General features: G+C 42.1%; 1 long non-coding RNA gene across 1 annotated transcript; it reads right to left on the bottom strand.

Annotated features, from left to right (window-relative positions):
• Nucleotides 1-866: 866 nt before the first annotated feature.
• On the bottom strand, nucleotides 867-3,956 carry LOC142301480 (uncharacterized). Its single transcript, XR_012752813.1, has 3 exons — nucleotides 3,907-3,956; nucleotides 1,031-1,363; nucleotides 867-952 (listed from the first exon to the last, which is right to left on the bottom strand). It is a non-coding gene; the product is annotated as an uncharacterized LOC142301480 (long non-coding RNA).
• Nucleotides 3,957-11,337: the final 7,381 nt, after the last annotated feature.

Below are 11,337 nucleotides of genomic sequence, written 5' to 3'. Positions count from 1 at the left end.
ATTCTTGACTGTGATCGGTGAATAAGTAATATGTGAATACCTGTGACTGAATAATAGACAATCGGGATCAGCCAGTCAATAGTCTATGGGGTAATCATGTAGTGGTATTCCACCGAGGTAGAAAGTCGTATGTCGTGACTGGTTGTAGAAAAAAGAGAGCGAAATAAAGTAAGTGAGTAAAGCATGAACGGAGAAGAGGAGTAGAAGAAGGAGGGGGGGGGGAAGGGGGAGGGGGAAGGGTTGGGTTGGGGGAGGGGGGGAAGGAGAAAGGAAAAGATGGTGAGATCAGGCTGAAGGTAAAGATAAGTGTATATGAGAAGTTAAGACAAGGTACCTGTCCAATAATTGGCTACTGTATAGGTGCCATGCCAATCTTGTTAGTGAGCAGAGGACCTAATGGAGAAATTCTCGAATGAACACATCAGTGAATAGAGAGACGTGTCTCTAAAATTGGTTATACTCCATTCACTACCTGTCAAACAGCATGAAATGGTGTGCGGGAGGTAATGTGTCTCTGGAAACTTGTGACACCAATACATTAGCTATAAGACATATAGCCCACAATGCCAAATGTTCTAAAAATAGAAAGATCTCATGAGAAAAAAAATCCACAAACTGTATAACATCCAATGAGGTGAGTAACCTCCATCAACATGACTAATATTACTCACAATCTATGAGCAGCCGTGAAATAAGGTCGTATAGGAGACCTTCTTAAAGGAGTAGTGGAGTAGGTGAAATTGTCATGACAGTGTCGGTATTACACCTATGCTGCGGACTAGGGACATAAATAGACAGAGGTTAATGCAATGGTGTACTGATAAATCACCAGACCATGGACAAAACTGATAAATAGCATAACAATACCTCAAAAGGGAAACAGCCTATATGGTAACAGTGTCCTATGCCAGGGCTATGCTCAAAAGTGGTAACTTGGAAAAAGGTCAAAGACCTATGGAGAATAAAGAGAACCTGTTAAAGAACATAGATTAACGGTCACAAAAATGAAAGTAAAAGCTCTTACTGATACCTGGTGTATGAGATGATACAGGCTTGTGTCCAGGGGGAATGGTGGCTGGCTACTGAGTTGGTCTGTGTAACTGAGCCGTCTTAAATGCAGGTGGTGATGAGGAGATCGGCTCCAGGTGGAGCTGACTTGCTGCGCATAGGAACGGTAGTGGTGAAGGTTGGTACTGCAGCACTAGGTTTACATAGAGGACTATTAGATGTTGTGAGTCACGTGAAATACAGTGAGAAGTGGCATACAGACCTCCGTGATGTGAGGGAGTGAGTGCCTCACATGTGACCACTAAAAGCACAGGGGTGAACCGGTGATGTGTGGAAATCACGTAGTGAAGAGAGCCTAAAAGAGGGGGAGAAAAATAAATTAGTAGGCATATGACAGGAAAGAATTTAAACCTGGAAAACATAAGAATGTAAGGAATTCACAAAACAACAGGTACCTTACAATTACCATAGATCTGTATCTAAAATCACTCTCGTAAAGTGATATTGATAAATTACATAACTAATCAGAGACATAAAAATCACAGTCATAAAAATGGGAAAAGAGGTTTATCTAAAAGGAGTCTACGGAGACCACAACTAGGACCTGAGCATGTCAGAGATGGACCTCATATTCTCGGTTCAGTCCTCGGGGTTCCAGGGTACCCAACGTGAAAATCCAATATGCTTCTCTTTCTTTTAATCTACGGACCCTATCGCCACCCCTACGTAATAGTGGAACATGCTCAATGACCTGAAACCTCAATTGAGCTACTGTATGATGGAAAGTGTCAAAATGATGGGGGATGGGTAGTAAAAGTTGCTTACATCTGATCGTTGATTTGTGTTTACTGATGCGATCTCGGATATGTTGGGTAGTCTCCCCAACATACCCGAGACCGCAGGGACACTTGATCAGGTATATCACATAGGAAGACTCACAGGTGTGATACCCTCTGATAGTGAAGTTTTTTCCAGTATGGGGATGTGTGAACTTGTTACCCTTGGTCAAATTATTGCATTGGAGACAGTGTAAGCATGGGAAGTTACCTGTTTTGGGTGGTCCCAAGAAAGTCTGTCGTGGTGAGATTGATGACCCTATGTCGGCTCGGATCAGACTATCCCTCAGGTTCCTCGCTCGTTTGTGACAAAAGATAGGGAACATCCCGAACTCTTTTATAGAGGGGTAAGCCTTCTGTAGTAATGGCCAATGTCTTGTAATGACCTCTTTAAAAAGTGGCGAAAAAGGGTGGTATGTCTGGACACAATGCATCCGTGGTGAAATGACATCATCATTGCGGGCACGGGTAGAGCGATTGAATGCCACGGAAGAAGGGTAGCCTCGTGAGAGGAATTTATCACCCATCTCACGAAACCTTGTTGCTTGTGTTTGAGGATCAGAAACGATCCTTTCCACTCTCTTATGCTGTGAAATGGGCAATGACTTTTTAATGTGTGGAGGGTGGCAACTGGAGTACAGCAGAAGGCTGTTCTTGTCGGTGGGTTTGACGTATAGATCAGTCGTGATAGTCCCTTCAGGGGATAGAATGACAAGGGTGTCCAGAAAGTTAATCTGGAAGGGATCACTGTGTACTGTAAAAGTGAGACCCGGACGGGCGGAGGAGATATATTGGTGAAAGGTATCCAGGGATAAGGAATCACCGTGCCATATGACAAAAATGTCATCAATATATCTCCTCCATCCAATGGCATGTTGTTTCCACAGCGAATGGCTGTACACAAATGTGTCTTCGAAATGCGCCATGTAGATATTTGCATACGGAGGCGCTACGTTAGAACCCATCGCTGTGCCCCGTTGCTGCATATAAAACTGATCTTCGAAGAGGAAAAAATTATTGCCCAATACCAATTGCAGGAGATCAAGACAGAAAGAATGCTGTAGAGGGGACAATGACCCATAAAGTTCCAAGAACCAGTTGACGGCTTGGATGCCATCGCTGTGTGCTATACTTGTGTAGAGACTGTCTACATCAAAGGTCACGAGAAGACAATCGGGAGGAAGAGAGGTGAAAGATCTGATATGAGACAGAAAGTCAGACGTGTCCTTTAGGTATGACGGAATCACAGGAATTAGTGGTGTGAGAATCTTATCCAGGGAGATGGCCAATGGAGAAAGGATAGATTCAGTGGAGGCTACGATAGGTCGTCCGGGAGGTTGCTGAAGATTTTTATGAATCTTGGGTAGAACATAAAAGACGGGTGTTACGGGGTTAGATTTAATGAGATACTCAGCCAATTTCTTGTCAATCGTGCCTTGTGATAAGTGGTAGTCAACAGTATCCCTGATCCGTTCGCGTATTTGAGGAGTGGGGTCTCGAGGGACGGGCAAATAAGTGGAATTGTCACGTAGTTGTCTATAAATCTCAGAGAGATAATATGTTTTGTCCAGAATGACAATGGATCCCCCTTTATCGGCTGGCTTAATGATTATACTTTTGTTATTCTGGAGTTCCCTGATGGCTGTATCTTCTTCAGGGGTATAGTTGTGTCTGATCTTGTATAGGCCCCTATCTATGTCCTGTAAAATCTTATTCATATCATTGGAAACTAGAGAAATGTAAGTCTCAACGGGATGATAGGACCTGGGGGGATGAAAGGTACTCGTGAGACTGAGTTTAAGATCCCGGAGACTAAAAGTGCCAGAGCCCGAACCTACGTCCTCAGGGGTAGTATCCCCCTCTGAGGAGGCAAAATGGGCCTTGAGACGAAGGTTCCTGAAAAAGCGTCTCATCTCCTGGTCCATCCTGAAGGGATTGAACTTGGGAGTGGGACAAAACGAGAGACCCCTTTGCAACACCTGTGACTCAATGGGTGAAAGGTTATATGACGAAATGTTAAATACCAAGTTATCAACAATATTGTCATTTGCAGTGGTCATACCTGTGATCTGGTCTGCATACGAGGAACATGACCTGGTCTTCCTCTGGCTCCTCCTCGTTTTTCTCACGAGGCTACCCTTCTTCCGTGGCATTCAATCGCTCTACCCGTGCCCGCAATGATGATGTCATTTCACCACGGATGCATTGTGTCCAGACATACCACCCTTTTTCGCCACTTTTTAAAGAGGTCATTACAAGACATTGGCCATTACTACAGAAGGCTTACCCCTCTATAAAAGAGTTCGGGATGTTCCCTATCTTTTGTCACAAACGAGCGAGGAACCTGAGGGATAGTCTGATCCGAGCCGACATAGGGTCATCAATCTCACCACGACAGACTTTCTTGGGACCACCCAAAACAGGTAACTTCCCATGCTTACACTGTCTCCAATGCAATAATTTGACCAAGGGTAACAAGTTCACACATCCCCATACTGGAAAAAACTTCACTATCAGAGGGTATCACACCTGTGAGTCTTCCTATGTGATATACCTGATCAAGTGTCCCTGCGGTCTCGGGTATGTTGGGGAGACTACCCAACATATCCGAGATCGCATCAGTAAACACAAATCAACGATCAGATGTAAGCAACTTTTACTACCCATCCCCCATCATTTTGACACTTTCCATCATACAGTAGCTCAATTGAGGTTTCAGGTCATTGAGCATGTTCCACTATTACGTAGGGGTGGCGATAGGGTCCGTAGATTAAAAGAAAGAGAAGCATATTGGATTTTCACGTTGGGTACCCTGGAACCCCGAGGACTGAACCGAGAATATGAGGTCCATCTCTGACATGCTCAGGTCCTAGTTGTGGTCTCCGTAGACTCCTTTTAGATAAACCTCTTTTCCCATTTTTATGACTGTGATTTTTATGTCTCTGATTAGTTATGTAATTTATCAATATCACTTTACGAGAGTGATTTTAGATACAGATCTATGGTAATTGTAAGGTACCTGTTGTTTTGTGAATTCCTTACATTCTTATGTTTTCCAGGTTTAAATTCTTTCCTGTCATATGCCTACTAATTTATTTTTCTCACCCCCTTTTAGGCTCTCTTCACTACGTGATTTCCACACATCACCGGTTCACCCCTGTGCTTTTAGTGGTCACATGTGAGGCACTCACTCCCTCACATCACGGAGGTCTGTATGCCACTTCTCACTGTATTTCACGTGACTCACAACATCTAATAGTCCTCTATGTAAACCTAGTGCTGCAGTACCAACCTTCACCACTACCGTTCCTATGCGCAGCAAGTCAGCTCCACCTGGAGCCGATCTCCTCATCACCACCTGCATTTAAGACGGCTCAGTTACACAGACCAACTCAGTAGCCAGCCACCATTCCCCCTGGACACAAGCCTGTATCATCTCATACACCAGGTATCAGTAAGAGCTTTTACTTTCATTTTTGTGACCGTTAATCTATGTTCTTTAACAGGTTCTCTTTATTCTCCATAGGTCTTTGACCTTTTTCCAAGTTACCACTTTTGAGCATAGCCCTGGCATAGGACACTGTTACCATATAGGCTGTTTCCCTTTTGAGGTATTGTTATGCTATTTATCAGTTTTGTCCATGGTCTGGTGATTTATCAGTACACCATTGCATTAACCTCTGTCTATTTATGTCACTAGTCCGCAGCATAGGTGTAATACCGACACTGTCATGACAATTTCACCTACTCCACTACTCCTTTAAGAAGGTCTCCTATACGACCTTATTTCACGGCTGCTCATAGATTGTGAGTAATATTAGTCATGTTGATGGAGGTTACTCACCTCATTGGATGTTATACAGTTTGTGGATTTTTTTTCTCATGAGATCTTTCTATTTTTAGAACATTTGGCATTGTGGGCTATATGTCTTATAGCTAATGTATTGGTGTCACAAGTTTCCAGAGACACATTACCTCCCGCACACCATTTCATGCTGTTTGACAGGTAGTGAATGGAGTATAACCAATTTTAGAGACACGTCTCTCTATTCACTGATGTGTTCATTCGAGAATTTCTCCATTAGGTCCTCTGCTCACTAACAAGATTGGCATGGCACCTATACAGTAGCCAATTATTGGACAGGTACCTTGTCTTAACTTCTCATATACACTTATCTTTACCTTCAGCCTGATCTCACCATCTTTTCCTTTCTCCTTCCCCCCCCTCCCCCAACCCAACCCTTCCCCCTCCCCCTTCCCCCCCCCCTTCTTCTACTCCTCTTCTCCGTTCATGCTTTACTCACTTACTTTATTTCGCTCTCTTTTTTCTACAACCAGTCACGACATACGACTTTCTACCTCGGTGGAATACCACTACATGATTACCCCATAGACTATTGACTGGCTGATCCCGATTGTCTATTATTCAGTCACAGGTATTCACATATTACTTATTCACCGATCACAGTCAAGAATCACTGCATAGGTTTCCTTTGTTAATGATTCTTTCTTTCACCTAGCGCTCATACGCACCTGATAAGTTCCTCTTCATATGAGTGGTGACTCGTATTGCTCCCTCCCTCGAGTAGTATGCACATACCGATTTCTCTGCTTCATAGGTACGTCTACCTGTTAGTCTCTTCTGATACTTACATGATAAGTTTCCAGTTGGTAAACAATTACTTCGGATGTTGTTCTTTCTTCTTGGGTGTATACAGATGTTATTATCTTATATATATCTTTGACTCTGTACCTTACCATTGTAACGTATACTCCTTTTGTGTACAATGTATATAAATAACCGGAGCTGTGTCTCCTGGTAATTTTTCTACTGTATTATGTATTAATTTCTGTTTTTTTATGTTCTCTTTCTATAGTCTGATTAATTCTCTTGATAAAGGTCAAGGTATGACCGAAACGTCGAGATAAGACTATTCACAATAAAAAACATCAAAAATACCCAGACATTGTTTCTTTTTTCTCTTGGAGTGCCGGGGATAATTTTGTATTTTTTGAGGTAAAGGGACAGACACAGACACGGGGAAACAGACAGACATGGGGAAACAGACAGACACGGGGAAACAATAAAAAGTGATAATTCTGGCACACTGAAGTAATTCAAGACATATGAGACTTTTCTTTTGAATGCTGAATCAATTTATTAGTGCAAAAAGGTTGAGGATAATTCATCCAACGTTTCGACCGTATCTTATGGCCGTTATCAAGGACAGAATTATCTAAGATCAGGAAAAATATATATACAAGAAAATACAAAAGCAATTAGTACAGAACATACAGTCAATATTGCAAAAAAAGAACCTACATCATAGGTTTGATCATATACAGCACATAATAAACATGTGAATGATGAGAAAAGGGAAAAACAGGATTGCACATAATACAAATACCTATCAAATAGGAGACAAAGATCAGTATAATAATATAGATGCAGCATGCACACCCACCTATATCAACAATGCGAAGATGTGTGCTCAATGAACAACGGACATCGCCATTTAAGTATAATGGGATCAAAATAAATTCGATCCTACATATGAAATGAAAAGAGGTATATGATAAATAATATGGCACAGAGTAACACTTCTCATCATATAGCGTACTGCTAAGAAATGCTAATAAAACAGGGATCTATACCTCACGTACTTATCAGCTGATAATGGGAGAAGATGACTAATGCCTTTATTGCAGGACTGGAAAGAGTTCAAGTTTGTAGTTGTTTCTAAATGTGAATCAAATATATCATCAATATGGCATGAAAAAAGGATTTATACCTAATGAAGACTCAATATAGGGAAAGAACACACTACCTGGTTTGTGGGGCAGAAACCATAGTAAGAGACATTAATGGGAGTGATGTGATTCCCACATTAAATGTTTCTTGGTTACCTTTTTGGTTACCTTTTTGCACTAATAAATTGATTCAGCATTCAAAAGAAAAGTCTCATATGTCTTGAATTACTTCAGTGTGCCAGAATTATCACTTTTTATTGTCTACTAATTTTTCTGGGCACCTAGATCGTGTAATTGTGAGCCAGACATATTCACGCAATTTGACTATTTTTTTGTTCTGAGCTCCAATATCAGTACCTATTTATCCAGATGTCTTTCACCACTTTTTCGTATAACACAGATGAAGTCAGCAGCATACTATCTAAAGTGACTGTACCCAACACTTTTTTGACAGTCCCTACCGAAGAAGTTCGTTCTAGGGACTATGAGAAAGAATTAAGAAGACACACTGCCCTTGAATTGCATTGTGCCACTTTGGCCGAGTACCACCGTGTCCAACGTATCCCTAGAGGATTGCGGGTTTCACTAAAACCAACCCTTTTCTCTGACAAACCCGACTATTGTACCAAATTCGAGAGCATTATAAACAAGTGTTCCATGGACTTGATTATACTCACCATCGAGTTTTTACAAGTAGAGATTGAGGATCTCGGGAAGAACATTCATTCCATTGAACAGCAATTACAGAACACCACTTCCAATACCGAATGGGATAAGATCCATTCCCGAACTAGGGACAACATAACGGAATTCAGAAAGATTCTCCAGGAACGAAAGAGGTCTAAATTTCTCCGTGATCAAGAGGATTACTCAAAAAATCGAGTCTACCGGTGGCAATATACAGAGGACATTCCCAGACGTCCTACTTTCTATAATCGCTATTCGTCATCCTCAGGTTCTGAAACTGACCAATACATTCCCCGGCAACCCCATTTTTTGGCTCAGCGTTCTACCCAAAGAGGAAAACGAGGCGCAGTAAGAGGGGCCGCCGGGCCTGCACCAACATACCGTGTACAAACACGGTCACAGGTACTAACCTAGTCTATAATATTTCATCGTATAATTTGTCTATCACTGAATCTGAAGTTTTGCAGAAAGGGTTGTCATTTTGTCCTACTCCTTCTCTTGATCCATTTGTTTTGGACCAAGAGATGAGGAGATTCTATAGGTCACTTCGTTTGAAGGCTCATTTCAGTCCTGATAGACTCACACAATCTGACTCTTCCTCTATCTCTCCCGATTCTACTAATATGTTCCTATTGAAACAATTGGATCTCAGGATCCCTAGTTCCTTTAGTCCTCCAAAGACGTATCACCCTATAGAAACATTTGTTACCATGGTTTCCAGAGAGATCAGCCATACACTAAAATCCATAGATGAAGGGCATCTTAAAATTAAGAGTAATCTCACCATAGAGGAGAGCCGTGCAATACAAGATCTTAGGAATAATTCCACTATTGTCATTAAGCCGGCTGACAAGGGGGGTGCTATAGTGGTACTTGATAAGAAATATTACACTGAGGAGATCCTGAGCCAACTTAGGGATACTGACACCTATGCACCCATTCCACGGGATCCCACTTCCCACATACAAGGACTCATCAAACGTACCGTTGATTTTCATCTTGCTAACCACACTATAGAACAGAAACTTGCTGATTTTCTGATTAAGATCCATCCTGTGACACCGGTTTTTTACACACTGCCTAAAATACATAAAAATATGAACCAACCCCCAGGACGCCCGATTGTGGCCTCAACTGAATCAGTTTTATCACCGCTTGCCATCACTGTTGAGAGGATTCTCACTCCTCTCATCCCTAGGATTAGGTCATATTTGAAAGATACTACGGATTTTTTGTCACATTTGCAGGCCATCGGGCCATTATCTACTAGTTGTATCCTTGTTTCTTTTGATGTCAACAGCCTTTACACCAGTATCCAACATCAAGATGGTATCCGGTCTGTGGAGTGGTTCTTAGGCAGACACAGTTCCCATTCTGCTTCGCAGAATAGATTTTGCCTTGATCTTTTGCAATTGGTTTTGGAAAACAACTTCTTTCTTTTCCAGGATCAATTTTATTTACAGAAACGGGGTACCGCTATGGGCTCGAATTTAGCACCCCCGTATGCTAATATTTACATGGAATATTTTGAAGAGTCGTTTGTATATCAGCACACCCTATGGTTGGAACACTCAGTCAGCTGGAAAAGATATATCGACGACATCTTTATGATCTGGCGCGGTGACCTTACATCCCTGTTACAATTCTATACTGACATGAACTCGTTCAAACAGGGGCTTTCCTTTACTATCCATCATGATTACAATAGAATTAATTTCCTTGACACATTGGTGATTCTATCAGAGGGTTCCCTTAGCACCGACTTATATGTAAAACCCACTGACCGCAATAGTTTGTTGCATTACTCCAGCTGTCATCCACGCCATACGAAACAGGGACTTCCTATTTCTCAGCATAAACGTGTTGAACGCATAGTGTCGGACCCTTTGCAGCGGGAGAGGCGGGCCTTGGAGATGAGTGAGAAGTTCCTCCAGAGGGGATATCCAGCTAATATTGCAGACAAGAGGTCTTCCCATAAACCCACGACCAACAAGTCGACCCCTCGGATCACATGCGTAAGCACGTATCATCCGTTTTCTCCTCTAATCAAGGGTATCATATGTAAACATTGGCCACTCTTAGGGAAGGCTTACCCTGAGATAAGGGAATTCAGCTCACCTCCTCTTTTCTGTAATAAGAGACCCCGCAATCTTCGTGACAATTTTGTCAGGGCCGACATCGGCTCCAATAAGATCATGCAGAGACAAACCTTTCTTGGTACTCCCAAGAAGGGCAATTTCCCCTGCCATCACTGTGTGCAGTGTAACAACCTCACGAAGGGGAGCACCTTTACTCATCCTCTTTCGGGCCGGGTGTTTTCCGTGCGAGGGTTTTTTACTTGTGAATCCTCATTTGTGGTCTACTTAATCAAGTGCCCGTGCGGTCTCGGATATGTTGGAGAGACCACCCAGCATATCCGAGACCGCATTAGCAAGCATAAATCTACTATACGGTGCAAACAGATCCTCTTACCAATTCCATATCATTTCATCACACAAGGCCACACCATTGCCCAACTCAAGTACCAGGTATTAGAACATGTTCCTCCTGCTAGGAGAGGTGGTAACCGCATACGGGTTCTTAAAGAGAGAGAATCCTACTGGATTTTCACCTTAAATACATTGGAACTCAAAGGTTTGAATAGAGAACACGATATGTGCATATAATTATGATGCTCTTCATCTTTTGTCTCTCTAATGATGCAGTTTATTTGTATATTCTTTGAGGATTTAGTGATTCTGCTTTCCTCATTTACTGCTTGTACGACATCTTGGTATGTTTTCTTCTTGTACATTTACCTCTTGTGCATTTTTCTGTAAAACCTCAGTATAAGGACTGGTATAAGGAGAATTCTTGTTTTAATTTATATGAGATCATGGTTTTAACGTATTCCTCTTATTTTCAGGCTCCCTCCACTTGGTTCTAATTTGTTCCTCTTATTTTCAGGCTCCCTCCACCTCCACCTGATCCTTCACTTAATGGCACCAGCAACTTCCTGCCTTCACCCTGTAACAACGACACCTGGCACTTTGTAGGCATTATCATTGCTTCTCTA

This window comes from Anomaloglossus baeobatrachus, chromosome 4 (assembly GCF_048569485.1).
Source record: "Anomaloglossus baeobatrachus isolate aAnoBae1 chromosome 4, aAnoBae1.hap1, whole genome shotgun sequence".
Taxonomy (NCBI): Eukaryota; Metazoa; Chordata; class Amphibia; order Anura; family Aromobatidae; genus Anomaloglossus; species Anomaloglossus baeobatrachus.
This window is presented reverse-complemented; position numbering and strand designations above follow the sequence as displayed.